Here is a 27,712-nt window from a genome sequence, read left to right as displayed (position 1 = left end):
ATGTGGAAGACAGAACAGCCTGATGCCCTGCAATCCTAGTCCCAGGCAGCGGGTAGCAGGGTCTGCAGGCAAGATCCTGGGAGGATTTACTGATGGTTCCCAATGTGCACTGGTGAGGAGAGATGAGTATGAGAGTGTGTGTGAGTGTATGTAAATGTGTGTGAATGTGTGTGCATGTGTGAGTGTGTGCATGTGTGTGTGTGAGTGTATATGTGTGAGTGTGTGTGCGTATGTGAGTGTGTGCGCATGTATGTGTTCGTGTATGTATGAGTGTGTATGTGTGTCGTATGTGTGTATGAGTGTGTATGCATGTATTTGTGCATGTGTGCGTTGTACTTGTGTGTATGTGTGTGCTTGTGAGCACACGAGCAGAATACAGTTCAGCCCAGCTTTCCCATTGAGCAGAGATAGAGACACAGGTTCAGGGAAGAGCACCATCCAGGTTAGACACGGAGCAACCAGTGTTGGAGACCAGCCTAATGGTGGCGTGGTTGTCCCAACACCTGGCCACAGCGGAGCCCCAGGTATCACTTGGAAATATTTATGATGATACGAACACTTTGTTCAAATTGAAGAAACCTGCATAAGGATGAAGGAATGCTAATTTCTTATAAATTGGGGGGATTCAGAAATTACCTTGGCACCTCTTCGTCTGTGCCTCTGTGTGTGTGTGAGTGTGTGTAAGTGTGCATGTGTGTAAGTGTGCATGTGTGTGTTGCACTTGTGTGGTGTGTATGTGTGTGTGAATGTGTTTGAGTGTGTGTGTGCATGTGTGTGTTGTACTTATGTGGTGAGTATGTGTGCATGTGTGTGAATGGGTTTGAATGTGTGCGCATTGTGTGTGTGTTGTACTTGTGTGCTGTGTGTATGTGTGTGTGAGTGTGCATATGAGTGTGTTGTACTTGTGTGGTGTGTATGTGTATGTGTGAGAGAGTGTGTGAGTGTGCATATGTGTGTTATACTTGTGTGTGCATGTGTAGGCAGGTGTGTGTGCATGTGTGTGAGTGTGTATGAATGTGTGTGAGTGTATGTGTGCATGTGTGTGCTTGTGCCGGGGATGGCGGGAATGGAACATGAGGACTCACATGTGCCAAGCCCATACTCCAGCTGGGACTGAGCTAGATCCTCTGCCCAGGCTGCCTTTGACCTTATTGTTTAAATGAAACTACCCCAAACCCTGTGCCCTACGCTACCTCAAGTCAAATCCCCAGGCTTGTGTCCCCTGACTTCCCTCTCATTAGCTTCTCAGGCCTAGTACCCTTCCTCAGACGTGGATCAGAGCAGATTCAAGGCTGTTTGTCCTGTAGCAGAGACCATGGCTGGGCCCTGTTCTGCTGGTGTATTCTTCAGAGGTTTGACTCGACTGTAGCACACTGAAAACTTTAAATTGAAAACCTAGAGGCTAGAGAGATAGCTTAGTGCTTAAGAGCACTGGATGTTCTTCTAGAGAACCTGGGTTTGATTCCCAGCATCTGTAGCTCCAATTCCAGGGCATCTGACATCCTCTTCAGGCCTCTGTAGGAACAACACACAAGCAGGCAGAACATCATACAACAAAGTTAAAAAGTGAAAACAAACATTATCTCTGTTTCAAAAAAGAGATGCTGGCTGCTGCTGTGGTCAGTCACTCTAGCAATGACCATCTGCCAGGACTTCAGCAAAGAGCATACAAACGAGGAAAAGGACCCTGGAGACCAATCAGATGAGCTATCAGGCAGCTCCAGGGTCCTCAGAAATTATTCGCTTGGGTGTAGTATATAGACACTGACAGCTGACACACTGGTGGGTGCCTCAGCCCTTAGGTGTCTCTCTGCTGGAAATACCCAGTCATCTCAGGAAGCCATGTGGGTGGGCACTTCTGCACTTATAAAGGTGCTAAAATAGTTTAAGGTCATCCAGGTGGTGCATGGTGGCTTTTGGAGAGCAGCTTGGATCAGCAGGACTCCACAGCCCAGCCAGGTCTCACCAGTCAGTATCTGCTTCCCTCAGGTTAGCAGTGAGATTTGTAGGTCAATACAGGACAGCCAGCAGGAAAGGGATATGCTAATCGAGGGAGGAGCTGCCTCAGGGTAGCTCTGCAAGCCCTGTCTGAGGAGGGTCTGGTAACATTAAGACCTTTTCACAGTGGAAAACCGGCTCCTTCAGGAGCGCAGTGTTATTAGAAAGGCTTGCAAGCAAACGGCTGCAGTCCGTGTTTTAACAGAAAGATACAATGTAGCTAGAAGATTCACTTTTCAGGGGAACGAATACGCTTTTGACCAGTTAGATAAACAAGGTACCACTGTGAGGTGCATGCTTTTGTTTAAGGGCAGAGGGAGCTTTTAAAGGTGTTTAGTGTAAAATTCTGAAGGTGAATAGTGGAGCAATTCCTGTACCGAATATGATGAACCAAGAGGTTTTGAGGCAGCTCAATCCTTTCTTCCACATAGGCCAGCAGCTTTCTCACAGACAGTCCCTTCGCACTTGACAGTTTGAGCACACCGAGCTAATGCGGCTGTTGCCTTGATGGGGTCTTTGGCCAGTGCCAGCGTTGTTACCAGGTTCTTTCTGGCAACTCATGATCAGCATGGTTTGGTTTACAGCATACTGCAGAAGGTAGAAGGGTTCATGGGTGGTGCTCAGATGGGTGATGTCCTAGTGTCTGAGTCCCCTATGTCTAATAGTTGGTTCTGACTGCAAGCTGAGGTTGTAGAAGACCATCTGATTGGCTAGAGAGGTCATAGCCTTTTCCTTCAGAGGACAGAAGCAGTCATTCTTCCTTTGAATTCTACTGTGCAAAGTGCCCCTTTCCCAACACAGTGGAATTCTTTCCTAATAAAACCTATACCGGGGCAGACTGAGTATATGGGATGTAATTTTTAATATGCAGTGGCCTGGAATCGGACAAATCCTGGCAGACTGGGTGCCCGCCCCTGTCTTACAGCATGGCTGACAGCCACCTCACCGATTCTCCTGTCTGTTCCAGTCAGTGCAAGGTTAGACAAATACATTCCCACCAGCACAAAACAGCAACCTTCCAAAATGTATGTCAGCGGTGTATTTACAGCCAAATCCAGGCGGAGCCTGCGTCTCGCACGCTGCCCCCATTAGTGAGACGGATGTCAGCATCTATAAGCTATTTTTTTGTTCCTGCTTATCAAATCTTTCAAAAAATTGATAACTAGTCTTTATAGATTGTGAAAGTCAGATATAACTCTGAATGCATTACTGTACAGGACCCCAAGGGGTAAACTTATCACCTGAAAACCATTTTACATGGACGATTTGACTTTCATGCGGAGTGTCATAATGCACCCTGGATGGAAATCGAAAATAAAATATCTGGACTCCAACCCTCCCTTGGTGGGATTTATGATTCCCCCAGTACTATAATTTTCAAAATTGTATCCCTTAAGCTACAAGACTTGATATATTATTAACTGCTTGAATTGAAGAAGCTCTCCAATAGGCCTGCGTGCTGTCTAGAGGCCTGGATTAATTTCTATGGAGCGACAAGCTTATCTCAAAAGTGTTTCTCCGCCATCTAAACTGCCTGCTCCGTCTTCTCTCCGGAACAGAATGGAGGCTCGTGCCACCTCCGGTGGCTCCGGGACACACGGCAGTTAGCAAAGCTCTTTCAGGGGACGATGGCTATTGACCAGCTGGGAAAGTGGCTGTGATCAGTCACACCCCAGAGAGACTGGCTTCCGTTAGGGATGTTTACCTTCCCTTTGTCAGCAGGTCCCGGGTTCCATTGTGGGCCGGTGGGACCCACGGAACCAGGGAGGGAGGAGAATCGCTTCGTTTTAATCATCTTTTAAGCTTCATTATTTATCGTGTGTGCGTGTGCCCCTGCACAAGAGGGCCGGAAGCCATCCTCCAGTGGATGGCTTTATTTTTTCAGGCAGGGTCTCTCATTAGGACCTGGGGATCGCGTGCTGGGTTAGGCTGCACATCCCGCGTGTGCCGTGGACCTTCCCGTCTCTGCTTCTGACTCTTAGCACTGGGATAAGCGGCTCACCGCCTGGCCCAGCCTTTCCCATGGGAGCTTGAGTTCGCAAGCAGGACCCGGGCTTGCACAGGAAGCAGCTTCCTCTCCGAGTCCCCGTTCCAGCCCTGTTAACATAATTTTCACCATGTTGCCTGGGAGGACTCTCCTTGAGTACCTACTTTTCCCACCCCTTCTTTGCATCCCGAAAAGCCCACACCTGCAGAATCAGCAATGACCAGGCGGATGGAAAGAACCACTTGACCGCCAACCAAAGATGTCACTCTGCTCATTCCTAAAAGATCGTCCTCTTCACCTGCAGCAAACTTGAGTTAAAAATATGTTCTTTTAGGAGCACATTTAAATGGCATATCAGCTCACAGAGGCATTGTGGCTATGCCAGGGATGGTGTCGAGAAATACTTCTTTTTCTTTCTTGTTTTTGTAAGATTTGTTTGTTTGTTTATGTATTGTGTGCACAATATTCTTTTTTTCTCTTTTTTTTTTTTTCGGAGCTGGGGACCGAACCCAGGGGCTTGCGTTTGCTAGGCAAGCGCTCTACCACTGAGCTAAATCCCCAAACCCGTGTGCACAATATTCTGCCTGCGTGTATGCCTGCAGCCCAGAAGAGGGCACCAGATCTCAGTACAGATGGCTGTGAACTACTGTATGGTTGCTGGAAATTGAACTTAGGACCTCTGGAAGAGCAGCCAGCATTTTTAACCACCTCTCCAGCCCCAGAAAGACAACTTCTAAGGCACAAAATACAGTGCCCCAAAGCACACCGCGGTAGAAAGCAATGTGTCCCATGTCCCCAGGCACCTGCAGAATGTGGCCCTGTTTAGAATCAGTCACCGCACCAGGAAACAGGTGACAAGACATCAAATTAGCCACTGCCAGTTGTGAAGGCAAGGATATGTTTCTAAACTACTGATTACAGATGTAGTCTGTGCACAAATGCATATAGACACGTATTATAAACAGATTATATATACTTTAGGCTAACAATGCCTAGGTCCGCCCTTGGGTGGCATATATCACCTTTCCTTAATCTGGGAATTCCAACATTGGGTAATGAAATCATTGTCTATCTGTAAAAGATGATTCATTACAGGATTTAGCTTTTCAGAATTTATAGTTTCCTTCCTTTCCCCCTCCCTCCCTCCCTCCCTCCCTCCCTCCCTCCCTCCCTCCCTCCCTTCCTCCTTCCCTCCTTCTCTCCTACCTTTCTTCCTCTGTGTAGCCCTGACTGCCTTGGAACTCACTCAGTAGACTAGGCTGGCCTTGAACTCAGAGATCTCCCTGCCTCTACCTCCTGAGTGCTGGGATTTAAGGCGTGAGCCACCACCCCACTTATAGTTTTCAGCCTTTATTAAACTTAAGTCAGCAGTGCATTGCAGGGACCACGTTAACAGAATATATAGAGTATCTTGGTCAATGCTGGCCAGGCTCTTCTTCCTGAGTTGCCATGGTAATTCTTAAAACTTCCCTCTGGAACATTTGCATTTCTGAATTGTCCCTTTTCCAAATTGTCGGCTCTTTAATTCTTTTAAAAGGTGCGTGCCTGCCCAGGACTTTATTGACCCAGTGAAAGTGAACCCACAGTTTAAAGACATTGGGGATTAGTTAGCTGAGTTTTTAAATTAATAATTGAATAACCAAATGTTTAATCAACATCACAGACTATCTTACTTCGAGGACTTCAAGACACCAATTTCCTTCAGAGAAAATCTGAAGCTATCACAAGTGGATATCACTTTATTTTCGGTCTAGATTTAAAATATTTCTATTCATTCTTCAAGAATCCAGAGGCTGTATTTTAAGTATATTCACCCCAACTCCTTGCCTTCACCCATCTTGGAGTCCTGTCTGTATTCTCCCAGGTGGGGCTATCCACCGGAGCATGGTGGACCTTCCAGGAGCTGCAGTCTTAAATACAACTGACTCAGTTTCCCTGGAAGCCATCAACTGTCCAGAGATCTTCAGTTAGGGTGGGGTCATGAACTCCACCCCACTCTGTGAGAAGAGCATCGACAGCTTTGATCTTGTAAGATAGCTAAGCTGCTGAGGTCCTGAGTCAGCTGCCCTGTCAGGTCTGGAAGACACTGTGTCACTGCTGTCCTCTCTGACTGCTGGCTCTTACAATTTACCCATCCTCCTCTTCTGAGATGCTGCCTGAGCCTTGCAAGGGGTTGTGACATAGATGCCCATTCACGACGAAGGACTCTGCTCACTTCTTCCCACTCAAACCATCTGTGAGTTTCTGCTTTAACCGCTATCGATGCGCAAAGGAACTTCTCTGCGGTAGTTCCACTAATCTATGGGCAGAGAGATGTGAGTTTAGAGGACATAATTTGATACTATGCCCAGTTAGCAAAATAATAGAATTGGTTCACCCCTGGGCCTGTGAGCTCCTTAACCATGGGTTCTTGCCTAGATTTTCCACACTAGAAATGTTTCCTCCTGTGGAGTGGGCCTTCAGTCCCATAGCTCCAGAAAGTGGTTGGTTGTCCCCATAATATTCATGCCACTATCACTGTATCTGCGAGCATATTTGACCTTGCTGGCCATTATTGTAATTCAAAGAATTCAAAGCTGGATAATGACTTTCTCCCCCAGAAGCCTGAACAACACCTTCCAGTACTATGAAAGCTACCAGCAGGGAGGAGGATCCTGACCAATGCTGACGTGATTTCTCTGTGTCCCATGGTTGGCGTGTGTGGTGTCTCCAGCATTAGAGTCACTCTCACGCTCTGCTAGGCAATTGAGAGCAAGGCAGGCAGTAGCCTGTGCTGTCTTGGGGGTTTTGGGAAGTAGCCATCATTCTCAGGACCCCTTTCTCCATCAGAGAGTTGTGGTCTGCCTGGCAGTATGGGCATGACCTGGGCATTATCACATTTTCCTGATGGCGCACGTACAGAATTTTGTAAATCATCTCTAGTTTGCAGACAGTTCATGAGCCACGACCAACTTGTCTGATGCAGCATGAGATTTAGGGCATTTTTCAGGGTAGTAGCTACTTTCTCTAAGCCGTGTACGGGTTGGGCTTGGTCATAATGTGGGGAGAGAAAAGTTGCCTCAGTAGTTGGACAGCTCAAGCCACAGGGCACAGGGCCAGGGAACAACTGGAGTTCCCAAGCTACACTGTTTCCCTCTTGTTCCTTGAGTCAAGCTGATAGAAGTTTTGTGATAGGAAACTAAGGATTGGGAGCACAGCTCAGATAGTAAGGTTCTTACCTTGCAAGCCAGAAGACCTGAATTTATGTCAGTCCATCTACTGCAGGGGTAACTTAAAATTAAAAAAGCCAGAGCTGGAGAGATGGCTCAGCAGTTAAGAGCACTGACTGCTCTTCCAGAGGTCCTGAGTTCAAATCCCAGCAACCACATGGTGGCTCACAACCATCTGTAATGAGATCCAATGCCATCTCCTGGTGTGTCTGAAGACAGCGACAGTGTGCTCACGTACATAAAATAAATAAGATCTTTTTAAAAAAATGTTAAAAGCCAGGTGTACCTCTGCTCTCGGCATCCCTATTGTCTGTAGCTCTTTGTCTACAGTAAGAGTCCCGTGAGGTTTCCCCCTCACCTGTTGGCTCATCTGTTGCTGCTGCCCTTGTTCAGGTTGTTTTTAGATAACCGTGCTGCTGAGGTATCACAGGTGAAACTTTCCTGTCCTTTCTAGGAGATGCAATTTTACAGAAGATTTCCTGGGCCTCTGGCTCCAAGTCTTTTTTGTCTTCTTCCAAGATGTTCTCTGAACATTCGGTGTAGGAGTTGTGCTGCTGATATATCCACTGGGGCTGGGCACCCACGAGCAGCTGCTCTCCAGATTTTGGCCAATTGTGGTTCTATGTAGCAGTCTAGTACAAAGAGAAGCTTCTTCGGTAAGGGTTGGTAGCTACACTTAACTATGGATAAGTAAGAATGTGAACAGGGTTAAGTATGTGAGTAGGGACAAGTAAGTATGTGAACAGGGATAAGTATGTGACTAGGGATAAGTATGTGAGTAGGGACAAGTAAGCATGTGATAGGGATAAGTAAGCATGTGAATAGGGATGTGTGTGAATGGGGATAAGTATGTGAGCAGGGATGAGTAAGCATGTGAGTAGGGATAAGTATGTGAGTAGGGATGAGTAAGCATGTAAATAGGGATGAGTAAGCATGTGAGTAGGGATGAGTAAGCATGTGAATAGGGATGAGTAAGTATGTGATAGGGATAAGTATGTGAGCAGGGATGAGTAAGCATGTGAACAGGGATAAGTATGTGAGTAGGGATGAGTAAGCATGTGAATGGGGATGTGTGTGAATGGGGATAAGTATATGAATAGGGATGAGTAAGCATGTGAGTAGGGATGAGTAAGCATGTGAATAGGGATAAGTAAGTATGTGACTAGGGATAAGTAAGCATGTGAGTAGGGATAAGTAAACATGTGAATAGGGATAAGTATGTGAGTAGGGATGAGTAAGCATGTGAATAGGGATGAGTAAGCATGTGAGTAGGGATGAGTAAGCATGTGAATAGGGATAAGTAAGTATGTGGATAGGGATGTGTGTGAATGGGGATAAGTATGTGAGTAGGGATGAATAAGCATGTGAATAGGGATGTGTGTGAATGGGGATAAGTATGTGAGTAGAGATAAGTAAGTATGTGAGTAGGGATGAGTAAGCATGTGAATAGGGATAAGTAAGTATGTGGATAGGGATGTGTGTGAATGGGGATAAGTATGTGAGTAGAGATAAGTAAGCATGTGAGCAGGGATAAGTGTGTGAGTGCAGTTAGGAATTGTGCTAATTTAGTAAAGGGTTGGTAGGAGGGTCTCCTCTAAGATCCTAGCCCTGGGTAATTGGCTCGGTTTAAAGTACCAGGCATAACTTCCCTCTGTTGAGCAGACCTCAAGTCTGGCTGGACCACTGGCTGGAAGACTTGAGTGCTACTGTTGCACCATCGGGGACACATTGCCATCTGATCCTTGCCTGGTGCAGCGGCTTCACAGACTGGCAGTACTGCCGCTGCCTCAGCTCCCTTGTTAGCCTGGGGCGATTACAGATTGTGGTGATTCTAGAACCTGGTCCTAGAAAAGCCAGTTCCCTGACAGAAAGCTTTCACGTCAGATGCAACTCATATCCCTTGAGTGGTAGGTCTGAAATGCATGGTGTCTTCAGCAATGGGGGCTTACTTCAACCTCTGAGAGGCAACCAGGGAGTCTAGCAGTTTCTCCCATAGAGGAGCCCCTAAATTAGTGATTCAGTACCAAGTGGTCAGCCCTGAAATCATGCACATTTACACTGAATGGACTCAGCTGGTTGTATTTATATATTCATGCATTGTATTTACATCTAACGGTTAGGGATGAGGAGTCCAGGCATTTGGGGGAAGGAATAAAGGCAGGTATGGGGGAGGAAGAAGAAAAAGGAATGGAGGGAAATGATCAAATTATATTTTAATTACAACAACAGCAAAAACAGGAATTAAGACTCTCACTGGAGATGCTAACGGGAGGACCCCTGGGCCTAGTGGCCATCAAGCCTAGCCTATTTGGTAAGTTCTAGGCTAGTTAGAAGCCTGTCTTTCAAATTTAAAAAGTACTGGAGAGATGGCTTAGCGGTTAAGAGCACCGTCTGCTCTGCCAGAGGACTGGGGTTCAATTCCCAGCAACCGCACGGCAGCCTCACAGCTGTCTGCAATTGCAGTCCAGGGGCTCTGACTCCTACACTGACACGCATGCACGAGACCCACCAGTGCACACACAAATAAATACAATCCTTTAAACAAGGAAATGGTGGCTCATAGGGAATGGCACTTGATGCCCTTTGGTCCCATGTATGTATACATGCCTGCGCGTGCGCACACATGTGTAAAGAATGAAACAAAACTTCCTTGGTGATTCGAAGGACGGCCATTCCTGCCGCTGACAGACTGACGTGAAGGAGGTCTCTGGGCACACAGCCCTCCGTTAGCTAGGAAGAAAACCAAGTTTGGAGTCAGTAACTTTGGCTATCACACAGCCTGTGCATTTGTAGAGCATTTAGCTTATTGACCTAAATGTTCTCATCTTCGGGGAAGAAAAAGTAGCTTAATTAATTCACAATAAAAATCCCCCATTTCATAGAAGATAAACCTAATATAACCCAAACAGAATTGAATGTGTGATAGGATTCAGCCATCAGCATGCAGCAGCCTTAAAAAATTACAGCGTCTGACCTTAATACGTGTGAATCTATCAAGATTCCATTGTCGACATGTATATTTTTTGATATTCTTCTCTGAGCCGAAATCATGTCATTTATATGCAAATGGCCGCAGCCTCCGCAGCTGCCGAGTCCCAGTTGAAGCCGAGGGACTTATTTGCACTTAATAAAGCCTCATAAATAGGTTTTGCTTCTAAGTGGGTGGGGGAGCAGGAGCCTGGTAGCCTTTTACAGTGACAAGCTCCTTTCTGTTTTGAAAGCAGACTGGCCGCCCCTAACAGGATGCTTCTCAGTTGCCAAGAAACAGAAGCATCATGCAGTCTTCCCTTCCTGCCTCCCTCCACCGATGGCAGATGCTTGTCTTAGGCAGAGAAGAGGTAACTGAGTCCACGCTCCATGACTAGCTGCTGTCCAAGCCTCCAGCGAGTGGTTGGAGGAGTCCAGTTGGGAAGCCTGGACTGGAGAGCCAAGGGGCAGGGGTCTGGTTGGGTAGAAGAGCCAAGGGGCAGGGTTCTGGTTGGGTAGAAGAGCCAAGGGGCGGGGTCTGGCTGGGTAGAAGATTCTGCCCTCAGGAGCAGAGAGTTTCTCCTCTGGAAATGGGCTGTAGGGAAACAGCTTTGCGTGGGGAACACTGTTTACTTGATTGTCCAACCAAACAGTGTGCAATGCTCAGCATGTAGGTTCCTCCTTTCCTGTCCTTCTCACTTGTGGCACAGGAGATTGAACCCAGGGGCCTATGCAGGTGAACGAACACTTTCTACCGAGCTCGCACCAGTCCCACCCCCACCCCAAACACAACTACACTTGATCTTAGCCAAAAGGCCGAGAAGCGATGACAACTAAAGAAAGAAGAAATGATTATGCAGACTTGGCATGCACAGGCCTCACATTCTACTTTTTCTACCAGGTCGCCTCACAACCAACTTGTACTTCCGGGTCACCAGAAACATCTCATTTCCTGTTTAAGACCATTTAGGACATGTTTCTTAAAAATGGAAAAAAGATTATAGGCCATTGTCTTCCCCTGTTAGATGCACAGCAACCCTGAGATGCCCATTTACGCCAGTGATTGGACACAGGGTCGTTCCCTTTTCTTTTTTAAGTGCCGACTGCTGATTTGGTGGTAGTGACGATTACCCTTGTCCATGTAGCAGGCTGTTTCTGAGCTTCACTTCTGGTGTGTAAGCAGAGACGGCTCTACAGTCTGACAAACATGGATGATCACTGAAGACATTGGTTAACAATACTGTCATTACATTGTCACCAGGGAGACAAACAGCCTGCCGCGTCGACTGATCAGAGGTATTTATAATTGCAAAAAGCAGAAAAGCATCCAGGCAAGGCATTAATCTGAGAATAAAGTCAGTCTCTTCCTCCTCACCTCCTCTCTTCTCCCCTCCCCTCCCCTCCCCTCCCCTCCCCTCCCCTCCTCCTCTCCCCTCCCCTCCTCCCCTCCCCCCTCTCCTCCTTCCTCTTCCTCTTCCTCTCCTCTTAAGGGAACTTAGAAGAGAAATCTGCCTGGCCTCAGTGTCAGGGAGGGATCCAGGGCATTCTTGTCTTGTGTCTCCCAATCTTTTTTTTTTTTTTCGGAGCTGGGGACCGAACCCAGGGCCTTGTGCTTGCTAGGCAAGCGCTCTACCACTGAGCTAAACCCCCAACCCCAACTTGCTTTCTCTTAGAACCCAGTACCAGAGTGGGCCCTCCCCGCCAGTTACTAATTAAGAAAATGCCCTACAACTGGATCTTATGGAGGCATTTTCTCAATTAAGCTTCCCTCCTTTCAGATGACTCTAGCTAGTGTCACTTTGACATAAAACTAGCTAGGACAAGTGTGAAACATCTAACAGACCTAAAACACCAAGTCTCTGATAACAGTACACCACATCCTCCTGTTTTCAATTATGTACCTACAAACCACGGAGGCCTGGATAGATACCCAGGGATTAGAGTTACAGGTGGTCATGAGCCACCATGTTGGTCCTGGGAATTGAATCCAGATCCTCTGGAAGAGCTCTTAACTGTTGAGCCATCTCTCTAGACCTCATCCTATTTTTAGCCTGTGTGTGCCTGTATTTGTGCTTGTCCAGGTGTGTGTGTGTGTGTGTGTGTGTGTACACGCGGGCGCGCACGCATGTGCGTGCGCATAGGTCAGACCTCTGGGGTGTATGTGTGAGTGAAAGAGAGTGGGGGAGCGCACATTGGTCAGAGGACAGCCTCTAGTGTGTGTATGTGTGAATGTGAGCATGGTTCAGAGGGCAGCTCTGGCATCAAGGTGTTCCACTTTCTTTTTCCCGTTTGCTGTTGTATACAGCAGACTAGCAGGCCATGAACTCCTCAGGATTCTTCTGTTTCCACCTCCCATCTCACCACACGGTGCTGGGAAAACCGATGTGGTACCACACCCCCTTCATGATGGCTCTGGTATCTGAACTCAGGTTTTCCAGGGACAATGAGCACATTACCCACTTTAGCCTCACCATTCAATGTCACCCACTTGCATGAAGTTACTCCTGCTATATCATCATCATCACCATCATCATCATCACCATCACCACCACCATCATCATCACCACCACCACCATCACCATCATCATCATCACCACCACCACCATCATCACCATCACCACCACCACCATCATCATCACCACCACCACCATCACCATCACCATCATCATCATCACCACCACCACCATCACCATCATCATCACCACCACCACCACCATCATCACCATCATCATCATCATCACCACCACCATCATCATCACCACCACCACCATCACCACCACCATCATCATCACCACCATCACCACCACCATCATCATCATCACCACCATCATCATCACCACCACCACCATCACCATCATCACCACCATCACTATCATCATCATCCTCATTGTAAAATATACGGTATATTGATTTCATCAGGAGGCATAAACAGACATCTGCTCACCCCACATAGGTGCTGAATACATTCTGCCCCAGTGTAGCTTGATGAACTGGAGTGAGCCTGGATGACCCAGGGACAGTCCTTGCACTAAGAAGCCCTTGGTACTGATCTCAGGCACTCCCTGCACAGCGATTCCACTGGGAAGTGTCCTCTCCCCAGCAATCTGCTTGCTGGTCCTGGGACCTTCTGAGCCTCCTGAGCCCTGTGTGCTTCTTAGGGTCCCTGAATCTTGTTAGCCTCCCTCCTCCCTCCAGAAGCGAGTGTTTCAATTCAGAGCATACAGCTCCACAACACAGAGCATGAAATGTATGATGTTAGCCACCATCTTAAGAGGGTTTCTATAACCACAAGGCAACTTAGGGAAGAAAGGTCTTCATCTTAGAACTCTCAGATCACACACCATCGATGAGGGAAGTCAGGGCAGGAACCTGAGGGCAGGAATGAGAACGGAGGCCATGGAGGAATGCTGCTTCCTGGCTACTTGCTCAGCCTGATTTTCTATAGCACCCAGAAATGTCAGCCCAGGGTTGGCACCACCTGAAGTGACCTGGAGCCTTCTGCATCAATCAAGAAAAAACAGCACAGGCTTGTCAACAGGCCAATCTGGAAGGGACATTTTCTCAACTGCAGTTCTCTCTTCCAAAATGACTCTAGCTTGTATGTAAAGCAAGCCAGCATGGCCACTCTTAGGCGTACAGAAGGAGAACATTAAACATTTGCATCATTAACAGTCGTGTCCAGAACTCTTCTCCTGCAAGGCACAAACTGTATTTATGGGGCAGTGGCTTCCCTCTTGTCCCTGTCCACTCCCAATGAAGTTCTGCTTTCTGTCTCAGCGAATCTGCGTACTCTAAATACAGCTCACAGGAGTTGAATCACATGGTGTTTGTCCTTTCGTGATGGTTTTATTGCTCAACGTTATACCCTCATGGTTCATCCACATTGTAATGTGTTAAAAAAAAATCCTTCCATGTAAAAACAGCATTGCTCGTGTGTGCACGCACACCACATCTCTGTTGTCTACAGAGGATGCTCGAGTGTGTCCATACACATTCTGTATCCACCATCTACGGAAGATGCCTGAGCCACTTCCTCCTCCTGAGAGCATGACCGTACACATGTCTCTTCAAGACTGCATCGCTCTCCTGCAGACATATGCAGAAGTGGAGTTTCTGGGATCTATGGTAATTCTATGTTCAGTTTTCCTGAGGAACTAGCACATTCCTATGGCACTGCTGTTTTAAGTTCCCATTCACGGATCACAAAATTTCCAGTTTCTCCTAGACACACATGGCAACTCATGCCTTTAATCCCAGTTCTCAGGAGGCTGAGACAGGAGGATTGCCTTGAGTCCAAGGTCAGCCTGGGCTACAGAATGAGACTCTGTCTCAAAAACAATAACAACAACAACAACAACACTTACGATTTCTCTGTATTCTTGTCAACATGCATCTTGTGTGTACATGTGCGTGTGCATCCATGTGTGTTCATGTGTGTGTGTGTGTGCATGTGTGCATGTGCTTGGCCACATATGTACAATAAAACCTCCCCTCAAACATACCCAGGGTGACCAAGTTCTCTTTTCTCATTCATTCATGATTTAGTCATACACTCAACACAAACTCTTGTGAAAATGCATCAGCTAGTCCTAATGTACAGAACGAGACCTGTTTGGAAGTTTTATATTGTGTGGCACTTGGGGGTTCAGATCCCAAAGGTTCTAATTCAATCCCTCATCTCTCTCTGTGTGCCTGCCTGCCTGCCTGTCTGAATCTTCTTTCTCTCCTCCTGACCTCTCCTCGGTTCCTTCTTTCTCTCCTGCTAGGGTCTCATTATGTAACTCAGGCTGGCCTTGAACTTCCGATCTTCCTACCTCAGGCTCCTGAGTGCTGAGATTAATACACAAATCATTGGTATATGCGTCCTGTATGTGGGTATGGGCACCTGAATGCAGGTGCTCATGAAGCCAGGGACATTGAATCCCTATGGGTATTCATGGCTCTGGCATATGAGCTCCTGCTGACCTGCTCTACTAACGTGTTAGCTCTGTGCCTTCCAAAGCTCTGTCTTTTTGGTTACCATCATCCCTGCCTGAGGGTTTAGAAGTTCAGAATCTCAGGATCTACCCTAGACTTACTGTATCAGAATCTTCATTTTACAGAGATACCCCGGTAATACCTGAGGACACTGAAACCTGAGAGGCTCCTCAGAAGCTATAGAGTAAAGTTACTCTCCATCAGCCACCCTATTCCTTTCCTACTATCCACACGCAAATATATTTAATGAAAGAAGAAGTTCCTCTTAACTTTGTCCCAAGTGGATGGCAGCTAAGATCTGGCAGCCATGATTACGTCTTCCCCATGGTCTTCACTGGTGCTGTAGTTATTCCTTGCTCCCCACAGCAGCTCACCAAACACTCACGGATGAGTCCACCTACCCAGCCTTAGTCTCTAAACCCAGTAGTGACCGCATGTTAAAACTTCTAACGGGAGAAGTTGGCGCTCAGAAAAGCCAAAGCAGATCCGCCCCGCATGTACCTGATCGTATCACCAAGAGAATCAGAATAGTCTGCTCCTAGGCTTGGCTTCTCGTCATGCTGACTCTCTTTGCAGGTTATCAGAAAGAGTGGTGTTGTTATGAGACAATGTATGTGGTTACTTCCCCTGGGTGCTGAAGAGAATGTATCCTCAGAGAATTAGTCTCTGTATCTCTTTTTATCCCACTTGAGTCCTCCAGCAGTGGAACATCCAGCAAGATAATATCTGTGTGTGAGAAACGAACCAGATGCACTAAATTCAAGGGTGTTCACCTAAAGAAATTCCTTTTGGAGTTTCTTTCTTTTTTTATTCTTCCTTTCTTTTTGGGTTACTTATGTACTGTTTGGAGCCACTGGCCCACATTAGGTTAATTAGGTCATTAGTCTACATAGAGCAATCACCATCCTGATGGCTGTATGTTCTGTCCTCTCCACACAGGTGCAGTGAGCAACTCCGGAGACTCACTGTGTGGCTCGGTCTGTCTTTGAGCTTGTGGTGAGTCCCCTGCCTCAAGTCTCCTGAGTGCTGAGATTACAGGTATGAGCTAGTGTTTAAACTGATGATGTGGCTTCTCCGTGGTATAGTAAAGAAGCTTTTACTGCAGATGTGAAACAGAATGAACAGAAGTATCTGGAAGTGTTCAGAGCAGGGAGAGAAAGAAGCAGGGTAAGTGAACCTGGTCAAGAGAGAGGCAGGAACAGACCAGAGGGAAAGAAAGGGAGAGAGAGGGGTCTGAGGAGGGAGGCAGAGAGAGGAAGACAAGAAAGCTTGGGTTGGTGGTGGTGGGGGCATGGCTGAATTAGCAGGGTGTAAGGAGAATAAGTAGTGAAGCCCATGAGGGGACAAGGTGAGAAGAGCTAGGTGGGTGTGAAAGTGCTGAGTCTGGGGCCAGCAAGCATATTGGTATGCTAATAGGCACCACAGATGGAGATTTGTTGGGAAGCACAGAAGCAAAGAACAGGGTAGCAGGTGTAATGCTAGAAAAGTAGCTAAGAGCTATATGAGAGAGAGAGAGAGTGAGAGCGAGAGAGGGGAGAGAGAGAGAGAGAGGAGAGAAAGAGAGGAAAAGGAGGAGGAAAAGAGGAAAGAGGAGGAGGAAACAGAGAGGGGGGAAGGAGGAGGAGAAGAAGGAAGAGGAGGAAACAGAGAGAGAGAGAGGAAAAGGAGGAGAAGGAGGAAGAAACAGAGAGAGACAGAGGAGAAAGAGGAGAGAGAAGAGAGAGAAAGAGAGGAAAAGGAGGAGGAAGAGGAGGAGGAGGAGGAGGAAACAGAGAGAGAGAGGAAAAGGAGGAGGAGAAGGAGGAAGAAACAGAGAGAGAGAGGAGAAAGAGGAGAGAGAAGAGAGAGAAAGAGAGGAAAAGGAGGAGGAAGAGGAGGAGGAGGAAACAGAGAGAGAGAGAGAGAGAGAGAGATCTGGCATGGGCTTTTGAAACCTCAAAGCCCACCCTGAGTGACATACTTCCTCTTACAAGGCTACAACTCCTAAACCTTCTAATCCTTTCAAACAGTTCTCCTTCCTGATGACTATGCTTTCAAATATATGAACCTATTGGAGCCATTCTTATTCAGATCACCACACCTACAAAAAAAAAAAAAAGAGCAATGTGTATTTCCAGCAAACAAAAAATAAAGTTGTATTTATAACAATGTCTACAACATCACTGGATATATAAAAACCTTGAGATAATTAATCAGGTCACTAGGATGGTCATTAAGTAAATTTGCACACCCACAAAAGTACTTCATGGATATGATTACATATACAAATGCATTCATACTGTATTGTTAAATAAAGACTAAATGCTTATATCACTTCATAATGTGTCTTGTTGTGTGTGCATCTTGTTGTGTGTGCAACTTGTTGTGTGTGCATCTTGATGAGCTACAATCATCAAGTCCTGGGACCAGTGCTGATTTTTAGCTCCTTTGTTCGTTTCTGTATTACCTGAAAATTCTTTTCTTCTGTTTTCTCCCACTCCCTATCTAGAGTACCCAACCATATCACACCCTCCCCAAACATCCACATGGATGAGCTGATCAGACGTCTAATGTGAACGCCATGGTTTGTCTGTAGCCATGGTTTGTCTGTCTGTATGTGTTGACCCCATGTCTTCATCTTGGTCCCTCTGCCACGAGATTGCTTGCCCAGAAGCAACAGACCCAAAGGACCATGGACAGACACTCTCAGAACTGAGACAAAATAAATTCTTCCTCTCTAAAGCTGTTTTCTTAGTGGAAAAACAAACGAACAAACAAACAAACCCCAAAACAAAACAAAAAAACCCCAAAACAACAACAAAAAAAACCCAAAACAACAAAAAATCCCAACCAAACAAAACAAAAAAAAAAAAAAACAAACAAAAGCTAAACAAAACAAAAATCCCCTATCATAGTAGGTGTAGAAAATGCAAAGCAAATTTCTCCCATGTAGATTCTGTCTTTGATGGATCCTCGGAGGCAAATATTTCCAAAGACAAAGTTATTCTGAAAGTGAAAAGTACTGAAATGAACTTATTATAGTGTGTTCTTGCTGTATATGAAAAATGAAATGAATATAATTTAAAATAAAGGAAATCTGACATTATAATGCAAACAAAAATTAAGGAAAATTCCCAAAGAATAGGAAACGGTTGATAGACAGTGCAGGAAAATGAACAGACAGAGGAAGTAATAAAACCAATTGGGAAAACCCTCAAAGTTTATATATTAAAGTTCATAATTTTAAATGTAAGAATCTAATAATAACTGCTAATCCTTTTCTTTTTAAAGTTTAATTTAAGGATAAAGTAGAAGTTCAGGAGTGACTTTATTCAGTCATACTTTTTATAACATAGCTGTCACATAGTAAAGGTTTGTGTTTAACTTTCAAACTTTCCTTCAAGAAAATACCCTAGACTAGATGAGAGGCCTAAAAGCTGCAGCTGACTGTCTACTGTGAAGAGAAGGTGGTGTAGGAACTTTATGTCTAAGCTCCTGTTGCTGAAGTAAACGGCAGGCAGGGCGGAAACTGCCTTTTCCTTCTTGCTTAGACACTAGGAGGTGGGATGGCACAGGCTTTGATACATGACACCCCCCTCCCCCACCCCATTCCCCTGCTTGCCCTCTCAAAGAGTGTTTTGCTGGCCAGGCTTCCAGTGTGGCAAGATGTCTCCTGTGTAAATGCCCTTGCCACAGTGCCTGGCCACCTCTGTTGACCCTGGGACCCCTGTGGTGGAAAGAAAGACCGGACTTCTGCACGTTGTCCTCTGACCTGCACAGGTGTCCTGTTTCCCCTACACAGACTACACCATCAGTGCTGCTCTTACACAAGAAACATTGTATTTCAAGTGCTGTTTCAAGTCTCCAACCCTATTCCCACATGTTGAGAAACAACCTCTGTCAATTCAAGGCTCCCCAGCCTCTGCCAATTTTGCCCTCCATGACATGATCCAGACATCTTAAAACATTGAAGTACTGACACCAGGAATCCTAAAGACTACAGTTCCTCTTAATAAAGGAATGGGTGTCCAAGGGTAGAAAGCTGAAGCCAGAGATGGGATTGGTCATCTCTGTAACGTGACAGAAACTTCATTTGTCTGCACTGCTGTTCCTATCAGCTGATGAAACTCCTGGGACTTTAAGTAAGTTACCATATTTGCCTGAAGAAGCCAGTGAAGGGTGTTACTGTGTGGTCTCAAGTACAGTTCCTGCCAGCTCTGTGCTCTGTGTTCTAGTACATGCTGAGTGACCAAACACAGCCAAACACGGCCTTATGCAGATGCCTGGTATAGATGGGAAACTCAACATGGAAGCTTCATTAGGTGCATGTGGGAATCATTACAGGATTTCAAAGGAGAGAGGCACGCAGGAAGAGAACTCTGAGTGCTCTACCGGAAGTCACGCTCTGAATGAAGGAAGGCAGAAACGCAAGGCTCCAAAGATGGCTGGACCTGCAACTCCCTTATAATTGCTCCTTGCCTGTCCTTGTAACACGGTTTGTTTGTTTGCTTTGAGACAGGATCTCTCCATGTAGCCCTGGCTATGCAGCCCTGGAGCTCAGGCTGCCCTCAAACGCAACAGAGACCCCTTTGTCTCTGCCCCCCCCGCCCCCCCAGTGCTGGGTGGGATTTAAGACATACACCACCACACCCAACCACACACTCTTTCATGTCAGATTTTCTTCTTTTATCTTTTTAGTCTCTGTTTCCTTAATCTCTGTTTTGTCAGCATTCATTTTATAATCTGCTGTGGTCTGCGTTTCACTTCTACACATGTCTAACACGGGAAGGACACTGTGAAGACTTTCAGAGTTTTAAATCACTTTCTTTGTACATTTGGCTCCACAAAAGTATGTTGTCACACAACGATGGCTGTGTGTAAACACTGTGAACATACATAAGACATGTAAAAAGCTTAATAAATTAAGGTGTGTCCTTTTGTGCATTCGAGAGACAGAAAATTTCCCTGGACTTTGGCTCAGTGGAGTCCTGCATGCACAGAGATGGCCCACGGGTTTGACGCATTGTCTCAGGGCACTTCAGCTATTTCAGAGGGCCACATAAAAGCTTTCTATAAAAGCTGGGCGCACAATTACCAGGCATACTGACTGCATACTTACTTTCATTGTTGTCCAACTCCTTTATGCATATAGTAAATGTGCCCCAATGGTTACATCTGTGTGGTTACCACAATCACGTCTCAGTGACACACTTGGAAGATTGTAGCGGCTATCTGTGTGCAGCCGCACCCTCTCACGCTTCTGTCTGTCAGGTAACTCCTCTGCAAATGTTAGTCCTTAAACATGTCATTTAAATAACCTGATTGTTTTCTCCACGACTGTTTTTTGAAGATTTTGATATTTCTGGATTATAGACATTTGGGGTTTTGATCTTTGGTTTTCGTTATCTTGGATTATGGCATTCAGAATTAAATCTCTCCAGTTATGGCCTAAACTGCCCCATCACACTGAGATGTCATGTAGACTCCAGAATGACCACCTGTTGTCATCTGGCTGTGCTACTGAGGCATGTGTTCTGGTCTTGATGGATGTTCCCAAAAGTTTATAGGTGTGCCCTCGTGTTGGAAACTGTCTCTTGTGACATGTTGTGATAAAATGAGTGGGACATTGAAAGACCTACCCCAGCCCTCTACTAGCATCTGTCTCCTAGTGAATGACACCCGTGCTACAGGACACAGGGAGCTCTACAACAGGACACAGAGAGCTCTACAACAGGACACAGAGAGCTCTACGACAGGACACAGAGAGCTCTACGACAGGACACAGAGAGCTCTACGACAGGACACAGAGAGCTCTACGACAGGACACAGGGAGCTCTACGACAGGACACAGGGAGCTCTACGACAGGACACAGGGAGCTCTACGACAGGACACAGAGAGCTCTACGACAGGACACAGAGAGCTCTACGACAGGACACAGAGAGCTCTACGACAGGACACAGAGAGCTCTACGACAGGACACAGAGAGCTCTACGACAGGACACAGAGAGCTCTACGACAGGACACAGAGAGCTCTACGACAGGACACAGGGAGCTCTACGACAGGACACAGAGAGCTCTACGACAGGACACAGAGAGCTCTACGACAGGACACAGAGAGCTCTACGACAGGACACAGGGAACTCTACGACAGGACACAGGGAGCTCTACGACAGGACACAGAGAGCTCTACGACAGGACACAGAGAGCTCTACGACAGGACACAGAGAGCTCTACGACAGGACACAGAGAGCTCTACGACAGGACACAGAGAGCTCTACGACAGGACACAGAGAGCTCTACGACAGGACACAGAGAGCTCTACGACAGGACACAGAGAGCTCTACGACAGGACACAGAGAGCTCTACGACAGGACACAGAGAGCTCTACGACAGGACACAGAGAGCTCTACGACAGGACACAGAGAGCTCTACGACAGGACACAGAGAGCTCTACGACAGGACACAGAGAGCTCTACGACAGGACACAGAGAGCTCTACGACAGGACACAGAGAGCTCTACGACAGGACACAGAGAGCTCTACGACAGGACACAGAGAGCTCTACTGGAGCATTCCAACTCTGCCCCTTGAACTCTATCAGACAGCATTTTGTACTGCATTGCTCCCAATCCGTTAGCACAGGGGAACTCTGGGGGTTGCCACCGTCCCATATTAAAGAGAAAAGCCGATGTCCCTTCCTCCCCAGGATCTGCAGATTGGTGCAGATGGTAGTAACTTGGATGCTTTACACCAACCATCATGTTCGAAAATAAGTCCAGAAGAAAGCTGTGTATAAAGTCAGCACACAGCACGCTGTTCTTGTTTCTCCTGACTTCTCTCTTCGCAGACCTACAGAATGGTCATCTCCTGGAGAGGAATCCATGGCTTTCACTCATCAGATGGTTCCCAACTCTTTGTCCAAGGCCAAATCCTGGTTTGTGAAATTTTTTAAAATCAAGGATTCAAATATTCCTTCATGTATGCCTACTGTGTGGTCTATAGCAGTAGGGCCGAAGACTAGAACCAACGTGGCTAACATAGGGAAGTGAGAAGCAGGAAGGGACGTCTGTTCTTTGTTTCACAATCAAATCTGCGGTATTGGTGACAAAAGTAAGATAGTTTAAGTTTCCATAATAGTCATCCAACTGTTTTTTTGTTTTGTTTTTTTGGGTTTTTTTTTACTAAAATATAAATGATGGAAGATCCAGGGTCTCCTGAGTTCCTTCACTCTGGTCTCCCAGATACTCTCAGTTCTGCTGCAGCCTGCTGGGCCCCTCCTCTCACCCTGCCTGTGCTCCCTGGGGACTCCACCTCTAGGAGCAGACTCCTAGTTCTTTCTTGCTGCCCTTCTCAGCCTTTCCTCTTAGCCCACCCCCATTCCGTTGTGTCACCCACTATCCTGCAGGACTCTCTAACAGGGACCCCTCAGCTACCACGTTCTTCTAGGATCCAGAATGGGTGACATTCAACAAGAGAATGACCACCCAGCCAACAAAGACAAGGCCAGGTATCTACCTCAAGAAATATCTTCAAACGCCTTAACTCCAGATCCCTAGATTCAACCATAAAAGCACAAACAGAAATGATCAAAACAATATGCCTCCCCCAGAAGCCAGCAACCCTGTTGTAACAGGCTCTGAGGAAGCAATTCAGCTGACCTATGAGACAAGGACTTCGACTTCCTGTGGTACCTGAAATCATCCTGGGAAGTAGAAGAATTAAAGCTATCACCAGACTTCAAGTTGTATCACAGAGCTATACTAATAAAAACAGTATGGGATTGGCATAAGACCAGACACATCAATTAAGGGCGCAGAACTAAAGATCCAGACGTGACTTCACACACCTACAGACACCTGACTTTATTTTTTTTTAACAAAGAAACCAAAAATACATACTGGAGAAATGACCCAACCTTCAACAGACAGTCCAGTCAGGCTGGGTGGCTGCACATAGCGAAGTGTAAGTAGATCTGTATCTATGGCCCTGCATAAAACCCAACTACAAGGTGATCAAAGACCTCAATGTAAGGCCAGACACCCCGAATCTGACAGAGGGAAGGTGGAGAATAGACTTGAACTCATGGGCACAGGAAAATAATTTCTCAATAGGACACAGCACAGACGCTAAAGCCAACAAGTGATGAATGGAACCCCATGAAAACCCCATGAGAAGCTTCTGTAGGGCAAAGGAAAGGACACCATCATTTGGGCAAAGCAGCAGCCTATAGGTTATGTATCTGATACGCGATTAAAATCTGACACATGTAAATAACTAAAAAAGGAACATTAAGGAAAAAAGCAACCTAATTTAAAGATAGAGCACAGAACTAAGCAGAGAGTCCTCAAAAGAGAATCATAAATGGCTGGGAAACACTTAAAGAAGTGTTCGAGATCTTCAGCCATCTGGGAGATGCAAATCAAAACTACTTTGAGATCTCAGAATTGCCAAGATCAATAAGAAAAATGATGGCTCATGTTGTCAAAGATGTGGGGGAAGGTGAGGGACACTCATCCATGGCTGTTGGGAGCATAAATGTTTGCCACTGTGCACATCAGTGTGGCAGTTCCTCAGGAAGCTGAAACAGATTTACCTCAAGGTCCAGCTATCCCACTCTCAGCATGTACCCGAGGGTTCTGCATCCTACCACAGACACATTTGCTCATCCATGGTTCCTGCTGCTTGTGCAGGCTGGTTTTGTTAAGTTGACATAAGCTAAAGCTACCTGAGACAGGAGGAAGAGAAATATTTCTCAATGGAGAAAATACCTCTGCAACATACAGCTGTAGGCAAGGCTGTAGCATATTTTATTAATTAGTGATTGATAGAACAGTGCCCAGTCCATTGCAGATGGTGCCATTCCTGGGCTGATTGTCCTGGGTTCTATAAGAAAGCAGACTGAGGGGCTAGAGAGATGGCTCAGTAGTTAAGAGGACTGGTTGCTCTTCTGGAGGACCTGGGTTCAATTCCCAGCATGACACCTCACCATTGTCTGTAACTCCTTCACAACTTGCTTTTGGTCCTGGTGTTTTATCATAGCAATAGTAACCCTCAGACAGAAATTGGTACCAGGCAAGGGATATTAAAGTGTCAGACCTGAGCATATTGTTTTGGGGAGGATTATGGAAGGACTTTAAGACTTTGGGCTGTAAAAGTCATCGTGTGTTGAGAGCTCAGTGGGCTGTTCTGTAAGCGCTTAGATGGCAAGAGTATTGAGAACAGTTTGGATGATGGTGAACTGGCTTGTGACATTTCAGAGGGAAGCAAAGACTCTTCTGGGTAATTTGTGTGAAGAATCTGTGGTGTCTGGTCAGCTAGAGCTGAAGAATCAGCTGTGTTTAACAAGACATTAGAACCTCTAAAGTAAAACCTTTGCTTTGCAGGGACAGTGGATGCTGGTTTGCAGGGCCTAAAGAACCAAATGTGATCAACAAGAGACCAGCATCAATGAGGTGAAGTCTTCTAAAACGTGTTTTCACCACACAGAAGTTGTGTTCCAGAGGTAGCCAAGGCTGTATCTTGTGCTGGCAGTTGAAGCTGGTAGTGTAAGAGTCACCAGGTGGTCCACGACAGTGGTCAATGGGAGAGTAGCTGTGACTTGGCACTGTGAAAGGTCAGGAAAGCATTGGTGAAGGAGTACTGAAGGCCCAGAATTGAAGGGGTCATGCAGAGAAGTTGACTCTTGGCCTTATAAAGACAGCCCAGGAGAAGCTACTGGTGAGAGTGCAGCCTCAATGAAGCAAAAGACCTGAGCATTTTGGAGCTCCCAGGACGATGGGATGGCTACCTTGGGATGAGCACCAAGGATAGCAGCAGGAGTGGAGCAGAAACTGCCTGAGCTTAGAAGACAAGCTGTGTGTGGTGCAGAGAGCAGAGCTGGACAAATGAGTGACCCAAGTCCCTTTGAGGAGCCCAGAAGATTGCATGTGAATCCCAGGTATAGGACATTGAGTTATTTAGACTGTTAGACTTTAGTTTTGGTTTGATTTGTTGGTAACTGTAAACCCTGTTCGTCCCTCTCGAAGTAAGAAAGTAATTAACTTATTTTTTATTTTATAGGAGCCCATGGTTGAGAGACTGAATTTTTTAAGTGACTTTTTAAAGATTGAGAGACTACTAAAATTTGGAATGTTTATAATATGATGTTGATATTAATGTGTGACCTTGGGGATAAACAAGAAAGGAAAGGTTGTGGCTTAACAGTGATGTGTTTGGGTGTCAAGTTGACAAGGAATCAGTTGTGCTGGTTATATTCATCTGAGAGAGAATCTCAGTTGAGAAAATGTAGGCAAGCCTGCAGAGCATTTTCTTAATTAGTTTATGGGAGGAGGCCCAGCCCATTGTGGCTGGTGCCACCCCTGGGCTGTGGTCCTGGGTTCTATAAGAAAGCAGGCTGAGCAAGCCATGAGGAACAAGCCAGTAAGCAGCACCGTCCATGGCCTCTGCATCAGCTCCTGCCTCCAGCTTTCTGCCTGGAGGAAGTTTGAGCTCCTGTCCTGTCCTCCTTCAGTGATGGACTGTGATGTGGAAATAGCAAGCCAAAGAAATCCTTTCCTCGACAACTCACTTTTGGTCATCATGCTTTACCACAGCAGTGGTAACCCTAAGACACTGCTCTATTCCTAACTGCCAGGTACTGGAAACAACCTGGATGCTCATCAACTGATGAACAGCTAATGAAAATGCAATGCATTTACACAATGTTGTGAAAAAGGAAAATCTCAAGCAAATGGATAGAGCTAGATGACATCATCCTGTGGTAACCCAGACTTTAAAAAGACAAATATATGTATTATTCTTATATGTGATGTTAAGTTTTAAGCTTTCTATATGTGTGCTACAATCTGAGTAACCACTGAGTTTGGGAACCTAATAAGGGACCAAAGAGAAAGAGAAGCTCTTCCAAGGAAGGAGAAATTGTGTGTGTGTGTGTGTGTGTGTGTGTGTGTGTGTGTGTGTGTGTGTGTGTGTGTGTATACACAAAGTGAAAACTTATAATAGGAGGGCTAATTGGGGGAGAAAGGTGAAAGAGGCAGTATGGAGAGGGAAAACTAATGCTAAAGGACATTTGAAAAACCTATGGAAACTTACTACTGTAGAAGCTTCCTGAAATCTATATGGGGAGAAATGTACCAATCAGATATCTGTCACCAAGCAAAACCTCCAGTGCCTGAAATGGGTGACATATTGTTGGTAAAAGGCATTCCAAAGGCCCTCCTAAACACTATGGGCTGTTGCCAAAGCTGCTGCTTTCTCTCTAAAGTCTGATGGCCAGGGCTCCCTGCTGAAGACAGTACTTACATATATCACTGAGCCTAACTCGAACCTTCATCCAGGCTGCGTTCACGGTACTGTAATCATCAATGTCACAAAATCCCGCAGCCTGCAGCGGTGACCTGACGCAGTAGTGGATCAAATGGCCTGTGGAAGACCTAATACTGTTATTGTTCTGCTAAAGGAACACAGCAGTGAGATGACTCCTGATGGTGTTCTCCTGTACTCATGGTGCCTGCTCAGCCATCCTCAAGAAGCTTCTTGTGCTAGATAAGAACTAGCATGGAGGCCCACAACCAGAAGACGAATGCAGATGGAGAGATTTTACAACAATCAGTCCTAAATGGGACTTTCCCCCATTAAAACCCTCCCCTCAAGGCCCAGGAATCTGTGCTGTAGATGAGGCAGAAATACTGTAAGAACCAGAGGTGACGGTTGATGTTTCCGAGGAAACAGTGTCTTTGAGATGCACCATGGCTGATTGCATGTGTGAACTCAAAGAGACGCTAGCACACACAAGTCCTGCACAGGTTCAAGGCAGATGGGGTCCCAGAACTGAGACTGGGACAGCACAGCGTCCCGCCCCTAACCAGGGAGCTATCTGTAATAGATACCGGCTTGCAAAGAGAAGATTGGCTTCTCCCAGAGTGTCCCTGGAGTACCAATTGCAGGCCAGGGCAAGCCCCATGCCCAGGGTTAGTTGGCCGACACAAAAAGAGCTCCATGATTTGGGTTTTTATTTTAGACTTTCGTTTTGTTCAATTTTGTTTTGGCATTTTTGTCTTACTGGTCTTTTGCTTGTGGGATTTTTCTTTTCTTTAAAGAGAAAGTATGGGGAGAGGTGGAGGGGACACAACACAACACACACACACACACACACAGAGGGAGAGAGAGAGAGACAGAGACAGAGGCAGAGACAGGCAGAGAGACAGAGACAGAGACAGACAGAGGGACAGAACATAAAGTTAGATGGGGAAGAAGAAGGTAGGAGGTTTTGCATGGAGTTGAGGGAACAAGGAAAACATGATCAAAATATACTGTATAAAATTTTTTAAATAAAAATTTATTTATACACTATTGAAAAGTGATTGATTTATATAAATTTAGCTCAAGGAACTATTACTAATCACTATATTTCTATGACGTAATGCCACCCTGCCAAATGAGGACATCTTTTTGTCTTCAGTCCCTTCCCTTCCCTGTAATCTGTCCCTCAGTAACCTCTTGTTACCTGTTTACTGTCTCCTGATGCTCCTCCATTTGTTCAAAGAATACAGAGCTTTACTATTTGTAAGCAACTGGCCATGTTCAGTGCTGTTGT

General features: G+C 46.0%; 2 long non-coding RNA genes across 2 annotated transcripts; one reads left to right on the top strand and one right to left on the bottom strand.

Annotated features, from left to right (window-relative positions):
* LOC120096553 (uncharacterized) lies at positions 1–17,297 on the top strand. Its single transcript, XR_015637228.1, has 5 exons — positions 1–112; positions 10,419–10,532; positions 11,307–11,457; positions 16,078–16,176; positions 17,148–17,297. It is a non-coding gene; the product is annotated as an uncharacterized LOC120096553 (long non-coding RNA).
* LOC120096552 (uncharacterized) lies at positions 9,258–27,712 on the bottom strand. Its single transcript, NR_190516.1, has 3 exons — positions 27,623–27,712; positions 15,640–15,864; positions 9,258–9,924 (listed from the first exon to the last, which is right to left on the bottom strand). It is a non-coding gene; the product is annotated as an uncharacterized LOC120096552 (long non-coding RNA).

The sequence above is a fragment of the Rattus norvegicus genome, chromosome 14, assembly GCF_021556685.1.
Source record: "Rattus norvegicus strain SHRSP/BbbUtx chromosome 14, alternate assembly SHRSP_T2T, whole genome shotgun sequence".
Taxonomy (NCBI): domain Eukaryota; kingdom Metazoa; phylum Chordata; class Mammalia; order Rodentia; family Muridae; genus Rattus; species Rattus norvegicus.
This window is presented reverse-complemented; position numbering and strand designations above follow the sequence as displayed.